The 12,198-nt window shown below is 39.3% G+C and overlaps 1 pseudogene; it reads right to left on the reverse strand.

The window, feature by feature from the left end:
* Window positions 1-629: 629 nt before the first annotated feature.
* LOC138174823 (large ribosomal subunit protein eL29 pseudogene) lies at window positions 630-1,404 on the reverse strand (annotated as a pseudogene).
* Window positions 1,405-12,198: the final 10,794 nt, after the last annotated feature.

The raw sequence follows: 12,198 nt of genomic DNA on the forward strand, positions 1-12,198 counted from the left end.
TTTATCAAGGCTCCTCCTTTGGGACCAAAAGTGCTTTTCTCTGCCTTGGAATTGTGACTCACAAATGGGTTTGGCAATGGGCTTGCCAAGCCATCTTTGACCCTATGTCCATTACTAGCACAGCAGCCCCCTGTAATCTCCTTCTTGTCAGTTGCCAGGTCACCTCACCATCTCTGGCTTTCAAGCTCACAAAGTTGTTGCTGGTTCTGTTACTACCACCTACTCCTACTACTGGGTTTGATTCATGTGGCCTCAGATCTTTCTTTCCAACCTCTTAAGTTATCTTGGATTGGAATAATGTCTCAGACTGGACTTTTGTTGGCTATGTCACTCCAGAATTTGATTTGAGATGCTATTTTAAAGTTGTTTGGAGGAGAATGTTGGAAGAACTCAGCCAAACATTTACTCTACTCTGTCTTCTGGGCTCTGCCCCCAAAAGTCCAAGACCAAACTTTCTACCAATCTTTCCTCCAATCCTGTCTTGTCTCTTATGTGAACTTGCTTCTTCAATCATTCCCTCTTTCATCTTTAATTTCTCCCTGTCTTCCAGCTACTTTCCCTGGTGCCCACAAACATGGCCCTGTACATAGTCAAATTGCCTATATTCTTTTTTTTTTCTTATTTATGACTCACCATTTTCTTTATTTGTACAAAATAGTGAATAATCATACCCTGGCTGGGAAAAAAGGGAGTTTTAGCTTTAAACAAGTCCTTCTGTTCTGCAGCATCTATTTTGAAGGCTTGGGACCAGCAGCTTTAGCCCCAGCATCTTTGGGTTTGGACTCAGCAGGCTTAGCAGCCTTAGAATCAGACTTGGCTGCCTTGGGATTGGACTTGGCAGCCTCGGAGTCAGACTTGGCGACCATGGAGTCAGACTTGGTGGCCTTAGCATCAGATTTGGTGGCCTTGGGGACAGATTTGGTAGCCTTGGGATCTGACTTACTGACCTTGGCAGCAGACTTGGCAGCCTTGGGGTCAGTGGGCTTGGCGGGGTTAGGGTCAGTGGGCTTGGTAGACTTGGGGTCAGTGGTTCTGGCAACCTTAGAGTAAGGCTTTGTGATCCTGGAGCCTGGACATTTGATGCCGATCCTAGGACCTGGACGCTTGGTAGCCATCTTGTGGCTGGCTGTGGGGATCTTGTGCCTGAGGAGCTTGGCTTTGGAGGCCTTGATGGTTTTGGCGTTGTTGGCCTGCATCTTCTTCAGCCCCTTCTTATTGTGTTTCTTGGCAAAGCGCATGTTTCTCAGAAACTTGGGATCAACCCCTTTCAGAGACTCGTATCTCTGTGACCTAGGTTTCTTGATGCCATTTCTGTGCCATTTTCGTGATTGGTTATGAGTGGTATGGTTCTTAGACTTAGTCATCTTTACACCGCAGCCTGCGCTAACAGGCACTCCACCAACCAGAAGACAAAATTGCCTATATTCTTAAAATACACACACACACACACACACACACACACACACACACACACTTCTTTTGACCCTGCCATCCCCTAAAGCTACCATTGCCAATTATCCTGACCTTTGTCTTACCACTGGACTTTGATGATTCTAAAAGAGAGAGTGAAGCTGAAGACTTTGTATAACTGCCTCCTTTTAATCCAATACAAGTGCAAGTAAAGACATCACCCATAATGTCATCAACCCTCCTCAAAAATGAAGACCAAACAACAACAGCTAGTAAAGTAAGCAAATTTTGAACCAGATATTTCAGTCATACCAAATTGTCTTTCATATATAACATTAGTTTCATAAATAGTTGTTGAATTGAATTGCACATCCATTGTGTAATGATAACCAACTATACTCTCTAATTGCCTTTCTTCCTGTCTTGACACTCAGGAAAGCTCAGTGTCTCATTATCACTAAGTATTTCAGGTAACCCTGTGGGCATGGGTAGACACAAGTAGATCCAGCAATATCAGTAAACAAGCTAGGCAAACTATGGCTCAGTGTTTAAGGGACAACACAAAACCCTTTGATAGGCTATTTTTTTTCCTGGGGCCAGAGGAAATGCCCTCACTATGGATACTATCACAAGCAGCAGAATAGGGAATATTAAGGAGAGCCCAAATGCAGCCATACATTTGGGCATACAGTGAGGCAGCTTTAATTCAATTAAACAAAAGACTCCCTATTAACTAGAGCTACCCCAAAATGGAATGGCCTAGCTCTGGAGGTAGTAGGTTCTCCCTACCTGAGAGTCTTTGTGAGATTGTAAGCTCCTAGATCTACAGCTGGAAAGGTCCTTTGGGACAATCTAGCCCAACCACTTTATTTTGCAGTTGATGAAACAAAGACCCAAATAGTTGACCTGATTTCCCCAAAGTCACATAAAATAAATAACAGAGCCCATATCTGCAACTACAAGATCAATTCCCTCTCCATTGTGCCTTACCGTGTAATTCAAACAGAGGAGATGATCACTCATTGGTCCAATATAGAAGAGACTCCTATTTAGGGTTGGCTGGACTAAATTGCATCTTGAGTTTATTTCCAACTCTGAGATTCTCTTATTCTGTGAACAAGGTGAACCCAAATTTTCAAAAGGGATTTTTTTCTTCCCAACAAACAATAAACTGATATATGTTGATACAATTCCTGTGTGTATTTAAGAAAGCTAGAATAAGATGAATTACTGTACATCTTTCAGTGATAGAAGCAAATCCATTTTCCTTTTAAGCAGCCTGGTATAGAATTGCCAAAGTTTGGATATACCCATGTGTATATTCTCCTCCCAGAATGATTTCCCAAGAGCTGTTTTGTGTTAGGTGCTCTGGTATTGATTAAATGTTTGGGGAACAAACTATAAGGGGTGTGTGTGTGTGTGTCTGTGTGTGTGTGTGTGTGTGTGTGTGTGTGTGTGTGTGTGTGTGCTCCCTCGCTTTGGAGCAAGGGAGTGGAGTTTTATCAAGGATCTATTTCTAGTTTTGCCCCATACTCTAGGATACTGAGCTGAATATAAAAGTACAAGGAAAAATAAAATTGGCCCCATACTATTACAACTTCCAGGCTACAAATCCAAGTGGAGACCTACACTTAAGAGTCACAGCACTCTAAGCTTCACATCCTTAGACTTGAACAGGGGAGGATCCATGGATAAATTCAAATGCTATATCAAAAACAGGACTCCATGGTTAAGAATCAGTGTGACATAAACAAAGCCTTTGGATCACTAACCAAGGAACTGTCCATTTCAGGAACAAGTTGCTTAACTAGCACCTGTTTCTTCTTGAGAAAGCACCAGATTACGTTCTTCAATTATTTTTTTCCACAATTTGCTTCAATCAAATATATTTTAAAGAAAATACAGCACAAAATGTTTACAATTTTTTTAAATGAAGAGAAGATAACAAAGAGCCCTGGATTTAGAATTGGAGTTATGAATTGGCTTGGGAAACACTATGGCATTATGCAAATAAAGTGACTCAATGTCTATGCTCTTTAAGTCAGAGATTCTGCTGCTGAGCATATACCCCAAGGGAGTCATTGAGGAAAACAAAAGCTCATATTCAGCAAAATATTGATAGCAGTATTTTTTTAAATAGCAAAGAACCAGAAACAAAGTAGGTGCCCATCAACTGGGGAATGGCTAAGCCAAGAGAGGTATGTGAATGCAATAGAATAGTATGTGCTATAAGAAATGAAAAGCATGATGAATACAGAGAAGCATGGAAAGATTTATATGAACTGATACAAAGTAAAATAAGCAAATCCAGGAAAAAAATCTATACACGATGATTATAATAGGGCATATGGAAAGAATAACCACCACAAAACAATCAAAACTAAATATTGTGAAGTTATAAAGAATAAGTGTGGCCCTAAAGAAAAGAAATGAGGAGATATCTCTCTCTACTCCTTTGCAGAACTTAGGAAACATAGGTATAGAACACTGCATCATTTTTTTTTTAATGTTTTGAGTGGTTTTAATGATTTTTTTCTTTTTTCTTTTGCCACTTTTTCTTCTTTTTTAAAAAAACTCTGTGGGCGGCTAGGTGGCGCAGTGAGTAAAGCGCTGGCCCTGGAGTCAGGAGGACCCAAGTTCAGTTCCAGCCTCACACACTTAACACCCACACAAAAAAACTAGCTGTGTAACCTTGGGCAAGTTACTTGACCCCAATTGCCCTCCAAAAGGCAAAAAAAAAAATTTCTTTGCTTGTCTCCTTTCTAGAATAGAGGAAGGATAGCAATACAGGGGAAATCCAGGTAATGCAAAAAGAAAAGCTATCAATAAAATATATTTCAAATGAAGGATGAGTGAATAAGTAAATAAACAAACAAATAAGTAAATAGACCATTCATAGCACAGGGTATCAGATTGAATTTGGAATTAGAGAGCTGAATTTTAGCTCCTGCTCTGCCAAAACCTAGTTGTATTACACTGGGTAGGGACCTCAGTTTTCACATCTATAAAATGAAAGGTTTGGAGGAGAAACTTTTTGGATTAATGCAGCAAAATAAGTGGAACCCAAAAAATAATGTATTCGATGTGTACAATATTGTAAATGAAAGAAACACTAAAAGGTGGCTATCTTTTATGAAGCAATTACTATGTAATCATAATAATCAATATCAGCCAGAAAGAAGACATAAAGAAAGACATGTCTTTTCCCAGAGAGATGATTATCAGTGCAGAACATTGCACATATTGCCAGAAATGGTCATGGTAACAGTTAATGTTACTTAACTAATTTTCTTTATTAAAAAAGAAATCTCACAAAGTAGATGGGAGTCAGGTGGGAATGGTATATCTAGAAATGACTGTGATTTTTAAAACAAAAGGAATAAAAAAAAAAATTTTTTTAAAAAATGAGAAGATCAGACTCGGTAATCTCAAAAGTCTCTTCCAGCTCTAAAATTCTCTCATGTCTTTGATGGCAAGAAAAAAAAATCCTCCTATTGATAAGATGGGAAGAAATTGACCCTTAGCCTTGTCCATCCCATGACCATTATAGGTTAGTCAACTTCCTTCAAATTATAAATATTAATAGTCATGTACACAACAAAAAGGAAATAATACAACATATTATGTGATCAGAAAATGAAGTAATGCTAGTAATAAATCCTGAAATGGGTTATACACCCATCTGTCTTTAATTTCATCCATGTTGTTCTTGAGAGGCCTCTCATTGTTGCTAAGTATAATGCTGAGGATAAGCCAATTAATGAAATATGACAAATCTCATCATGGAATGATGCATCACCAAAGGAAGGTTGTTCATGATTCAAGACAGCTACTGTTGCTTTTTGTAGCTACTAGTTTGGGGTACAATGCTCTGAGGGAAGGGAGTATCCTCTTATTTCCCTTGTTTGCTGTGATGTCTCAGCCCACTGCTCCATCATTCCTGTCATTTGCTTTCATGGCCTTGATCTCTAAGGAATAATAAGGGAGGAGGTGGTGTCAGGGAGAGAACAGTTTATGGTGGGGAGAAATGTTTTCTATATATTTGGAGGAATGATGCATCCTCAACACTGTCGTCACTCAGTTAGTATGTTTCTATGTCACTTCTACCACATAAATGGACAGATGTTGACCAGCTCAGACCTATTTTTATTGATGCTGATGGCAAGGAATTTCATACTTCCCAACAAATGAAAGAGCTTCAGAAAATCCAAGGATTTACTGTTCTTTGTACACCCTGGTTCTATGTGACTATGTTCTATGAGGGTTTATCTCTTGAGATGTTTAAAAACTGTCATTCCATTGCCTTAAATAACAGTGACTCACATGAGATTTGCTACTGGTACCAAGCCTATTTCCTCAGTTTCTTCTCAAATGAGTTTGTATCCTTTGATTTTATTTAGAAGACAAGATCATTTTCTGAAACATTTTTGTTCAAACTCTTGAGTGCATAAGGAAAAGATATAAAGCAAGAGCAAAAAGTGATTGAAATGAAAGGAGCCAGTGTTGATATTTGAGAATGCTAAGGGAGTGCGTGGCAGGGAATCTTATCCCTTAAATTTTTATCTATTGTTAGATATCAAAAGATTTTGTTGCAATGGGAGGGATACCAGTTAAGCTCATGCATGTAGAGAATTGAACAAATCAAGAAGGTCATCTTGACACCTTGCCCCCACCCCTTTATCTCTTTTGACTTGGTTTTCTCTTTTTCTATTCTGTTCCACCTTAGCGGCCCAAATATAGAATTGCCTTCACTACCATGTGGTTCCGTTCACTTGGGCTGATTGATGACAGGAAACAGCTCCCTGACTCATGAAGGCCCCAGAGCAACATGGAATTTTTTCATGTTGGGATTCTCAGCATTCCATTTTGTTGCTCCTTCCCAACATGAATTCAATGAATAGTGATTGAGAGCCCATAAGGTACCAAGAACTAGGGAGGTCAGAACCAGAACCCCAGTTTTATATTTAGTCCTCTGCCTCATTTTCATTGGACCCAGATATTGCCATTCATTTCTAGTTCTGGGAAATGACAATGAGGGGCTCTCAAAAACACACACAAGCTCATAGAGTTTTAGCCCTGGAGATGACTTAATCCAAGCAGCTCACTTTGTGGATGAGGAAATAGATTAGAAAGGTCAAGGAACTTGCTGAAAGTCACTTACCTAGTTAATAGCAGTGATAAAACTTGAACTCAAGTCTCTATTCTCAGAGCAAGGCACTTGACTCTGTATTGTTCTCTCTTTGGGACACAAGACTAGATTTGGATGAATGAAAATCACTTAGTAAGTGCCAACTATGTAACATGTACTATATATGCACTGGGCATACAAATGCAAAAACAAAGATAGTCCAAGCCTTTTAGAAGCATACTTACATTCTAATAGAGGGAGAAAATATACATAGGGAAGTGGTGCCCAGGGAGAGGCATTTTGGTTTATAAAGAAACAGTGAGGGTGAAAGGAACTATAGGGAAGTCAATTGATATACATTTTTTTTTAAAGCAATCGGGGTTAAGTAACTTGCTCAAGGTTACACGGCCAGTTATTTCTGGGTGTGGTGCTAAGTATCTGAGCCTAGATTTGATCCCCAGGTCATCCTGACACTGGAGCCAGTGCTCTTACTTGCTGTGCTACGTGGCTGCCCCTGATATACATTTTTGTAATGGAAACGCAAATTTTCTTCCCTGCCCCTAGGACATTTGATAGGCTTAAGTGCACCCAGAGCCTGTGGCAGGAGCCTTGTTTTTCAAGAGATACTTTGTGATTGGGCAGTGGGTCAAGAAGGTTGTTGCATTCTCTGAGCCTGGAGAAGGCTTTATAATCCCTGATGTGAGGCTTTGCTTTGGGGGCTCACTTTGAGAAGTGTTGTGTGATTTGACCAGATGAGACTCTGGGTAGCCGTTGAGAGCTTCCCAGCTTTGAAAACCCTGATGTTGATGTTTCCCTCTCTGGTAACTGACTAGGTATGGATGTAATGGTCAAGACAGTTGGAGGCCTGTCTGCTTGATATGTTTTTCTGTTTGTTTTTTTTTTTTATAATTTCTGCTTTGTAACTTCTGTCTGTATACTCTGAAGTTTGGGGTGCTGACATTTTCCCCTGAACAAGGTAAATGATATATTTAATTGATTAAAGTAAAATTGTTAACCTATTTTGAGTTGCTTTCCTTTAACAGAGCAGATCTAAGAACCTGTCTTGGTAGCCACCCTGGGGATGCTGGGGTGCTTGCTGCTACAACTTTCTAGGAGAGATATAAAAGCTGAATTGATTATGGATCCAGAACTTGTAGGGGTGGGGAAAAGAAGGTGGAGGGGAGAAGAGGATGGACATTTGATGGGGTTGCTAGGTGATGGGAGTGAAATGAAGTGTGGTTGGGGCTGGATGTGGTTGGGGCTAGATGTGGTTGGAGAAGTATCTGTTTTAGGTAGACCCAGACACTTTATATTTAAAAGTATGGGAAGATCATCCTCTACAACATCATTGGCTTGGCTTTCTTGCCTCCTAAGATAGAAAAAATCCCAAATCATGTATGGTTTGAATCAGAAGTTTTAGGAGAATTCCCTATCTTTTTGACTTAGCTTTATGGATTATCTTGGTAAATAGGGAGACAGTGGAACACTGCATTTTCTTTAAATTAATTTTAAATTTTAGGAATTTTATACTGTTTAATCATTCTAAGTAAAGTTATTTTATTGCATTTTGCAGTCCTGAGTATCTTACTGCACTATAATCTTGAATCACTAGACTGTCCTGAGGTAGGTCTGGATATAATGGGTGACTGAGGCAGCCACCAATCAAGACAGCCACAAGGTGGGTTAAAGGGTTAATTCCTCTGGGACTTGGTAAGATTTAGTCTCAATTTAATTCAAATGATTAAATTATGACAGACTTATTTGAGATTGAATTTCATGCTACTGAGATAAGGTTAGAGATAGGAAAGAGATGACTGGAAGCATTAAAAATAAATCCATGTAATTGCTACAGAGAACATAACTACCCCTGTTTAAAATATTACTTTTTTTTAGTCAGCCTTACTATAATATGAATTTCTGCTAAATGGAATTTATTTTCCCTTGAAATTCATTTATAAAGTTAAAGATTCATTCTACTGAGGGAAAAATATCCATTTCATTTTCAACATTACCCTCTGAAATTCCATTCCCATAGTAAAAATATTTCACTTTAGTTTGAGCCTCCATTACATTCCTTTAATCTTCTATCCCTCATTGGGACCCGATAGCGCCACATCACTGCTCATCTTTACATTGGGAGTTGTGCCTACACTACCAATACACGGATCCTGAGGGCCAGCTGGAATGCCTCTTTGCTCCCCACTATCCCTTTCAGACTCTCCCCAATCACTATCACTCACTGTTCCTCTTTTGAAGTTCACAATATCAAAATTTTCTGCTCCATTCAGATCATGGTGGCTTTGCCATTGTAATGATCAGTCTCAGCGTTAAAGACCTAAGAAAATGTAGCTTTTCTTTTCCTTGAGAGATGGAGAACTATGGGTGTAGGACATTGCATATTCTGTCAGAAATTGTTTCTGGGACAGTTGGTGTTGCTTGAGTGTTTTTCTTTGTTATAACCTGCCCCTCCTCCTATCCTTTGTGTACCATCCTCTAAGTCTTTCTATCTTTCTCATGGGGTTTCAGAACCTGACTCACTGATTTACTTCCCATCTCCTAGGGACTTTAACATGTCTGATACTCCCTTAAAATAAATCTTTAATATACCATTTTCTTAAATCCCATGGCCTCATGTAGCAGCACGCACCCCAGCATCCCCAGGGTTTGCTGCTAATACAGGTTTTTGGATCTGCTTTGATAAAGGAAAGCAAATCAAAATGGGTTAACAAGCTTACTTTAATCAGTCATAGATGTATCATTTACCTAGTCAGGGGAAAGAGGTCAGCACCCCGAACATCAAAGTATACAGACAGAATTATCAAGACAGAGAAACAGATCAAGTAGACAGATTTCCAAATTGTCCAACCATTACATCCATACCCAATCAACATCTGGGTTTCAACATCTGGGTTTTTCAAAGCCAGGGGGCTCTGGACAATGGCTTCCCAGAATCTATATCAAATCACAGAACACTTCTCAAAGTGAGCCCCCAAAACAAAGCTACACATCAGGGCTTATATAGCCTTCTCCTGGCTCAGAGAATGTAACAACCTTATTGACTCACTGGCCAATCAAGAAGTATCTACTGAAAAACAAGCCTCCCACCCCAGGCTCCAGGTGCACTTTAGCCTAGGGGCGGGGAAGATCTTTAAATTTGCATTCCCATTACACCTCACTCCTTCACTCAGTAATAATGATACCTTGAATCATACAAATGTTCTACTCAGCCAAACTCTCTGATATTCCTCTATCTAATAATAACCTCCAATCATTCCATCTTTTCCAATGCTTCAACCTTCCTAAATCTATTTTGTGCCCTCTTGGAAACCTCTAATCTCTCCACTTCTCTGCACTTTCTCCTGTTTCTCCTCCTCTCTGCCCAATTTTGCACTTCTAAGTCTTCTCTGCTGGTTCATCATGCCATGGCCTTAAATATCCTCCAGGGCTATGTCCTGGGCCCTCTTCGCTTCTCTCTCCACACAATCTCCCTTGGTAACCTCATCAGCTCCTATGAGTTTAATTATTATCTTTATACAGCTGATTCACATCTCAATATATCTACTACTACTCCTTCCCCTGAGCTTCAGTCTTGCATCACCAACTACCCACTTTAAATATCAAACTGGATGTTCATCCATTGGAGAATAGTTGAACAAATTGTAGCATATGATTGTGATAGAGTACTGTTGTGCTGTGGGAAATGACTAGGGAGGTGGTTTCGGAAAAACATAGCAAGATCTATGGGAACAACCAGGACATCACGGTGCACAGTAACAGCAATATGGTAGTGATGATCAGCTCTGAAAGTCTTGGCTACACAGATCAATATAATGATCCAAGACAATTCCAAAGGTCTCAGGGTGAAAAAAAAATGCTACCCACCTCCAGAAAGAACTGATAGATTCAGTGCAAATTGAAGTATAATTTTCTCTCTTTATTTTTCTTGCTTTTTGAAAAATATGACCAATGTGGAAATATGTTTGTGTGATTTCATATGTATAATTTATATCATATTGTTTGCCTTCTCAGTGAATGGGGGAGGAATGGAAGGAAGGGAAAGAGTTTGAAACACAAAATTTAAAAGAAAAGAATGATAAAAAATAAGTCAATAATATTTTTTAAAAATCAATCAACTTAGAGGCGGCTAGCTGGCGCAATGAAGAGAGCACGGGCCCTAGAGTCAGGAGGACCTGAGTTCAAATCCAGCATCAGACACTTAACACACACGCACACACACACACACACATACACACACACACACTAGCCATGTGACCTTGGGCAAGTCGCTTAACCCCAATTGCCTTGCCCCCCCCAAAAAATAAATCAACTTCAAAAAGTATTGAAACTAACACTATTGGGGTGGCCAGGTGGCACAGTGAGTAAAGGCACTGGCTCCAGAGTCGGGATGACCTGGGATTGAATCCAGGCTCTGATACTTAGCACCACACACAGAAATAACTGGCCGTGTAACCTTGAGCAAGTTACTTAACCCTAATTGCTTTAAAAAAAAAAAAAAGAAACTAACACTATTGCTATAAATTCAGATTGTCTAGGTTTTTTGGAATCTTTCATTTCCTCTGGCTTTAGCCTGCCCTGATTCCCCTGGATGCTTGTGCCTGATAGTGTTTCAAATTATTTTGTGTCTATTTTCTATCTATGTCATTATTATTATATGTCATATGCATAGATACACATGTGTAACATATAAGGGTCTTCCGAAAGCTTTGTTAGTTTCAAAATGCACCTAAGACTTTTGGAACTAAGGGCAAAGGGTTTCATCATTGTCTTTGCTCACCTGACACTTAGCACAGTATCTGGTAAATAATAATAAATAAAAATAGGTGATCAATAAATACTTGTCCATTCAGCGAAAATAAAAATGCTAAAATGAAACATGGCATTGTGCCAGAAATTGAGTTTGATCCTCTGTTCTATCTCACCTCATTGCAACGGTAGATGACAGAATTTGTCCCTAAAACTTTAGCAATTTGAATATGACTTTTATCATATTCTAGTAGTCACAAAAATATCAATGTTAAGTTGAAGAGAATTTTGACCTTCAGTTATTTTCCTATCACACTTGAACTTCCTTGGTATCTTTGCATCAGCACATCTCCACAAGGAGGTTGGAAGGAAAATCACTTAGACTATGATGAGTAGACAATTGTTAGAAAAAAAAATACTGAGCTAGTAATGTAACCTAGGGGAAGTCACTTTATATTTCTAAGACTCGGTTTCCTCATCTGTAAAAGAGAAGCTTGATCTTTAAGATTCTTTTTGACTCCAACATTTTGGAATTTTCTGAAATATCTGATCCTTGGAATTGTTATGGAAGCTGGTCTGAAGGAAGTTCTATTTGGGGTCTCAGTCAGTCTGGCGACTATGGACTAATCAGCAAAGTAGTCCCCTGAGCTCCTGTTGGCATTCTGTTCTGAGCCTAATGGCTTGTTTGTTTAGCTCCTCGATGAAGCTTCTGAAGCAAGGACTGCTATGGCTGTCCACGTATTGTCATCAGGAGATATTAGCTATAAATATTTCACAAAGGGAAGTTGAACCCTCCAGCACCTTCCCACAGCAATTACAGATTCCCAATTCTTATAAGCTTAAGTGTGAGTTGATATACCCATAATTATTTGGAATTTCTTTTCGATAAAGGATGT

The sequence above is a fragment of the Petaurus breviceps genome, unplaced genomic scaffold (genome assembly GCF_028583685.1).
Source record: "Petaurus breviceps papuanus isolate PSGF00001 unplaced genomic scaffold, PetGlider_PUasm1.0 76, whole genome shotgun sequence".
NCBI lineage: Eukaryota > Metazoa > Chordata > Mammalia > Diprotodontia > Petauridae > Petaurus > Petaurus breviceps.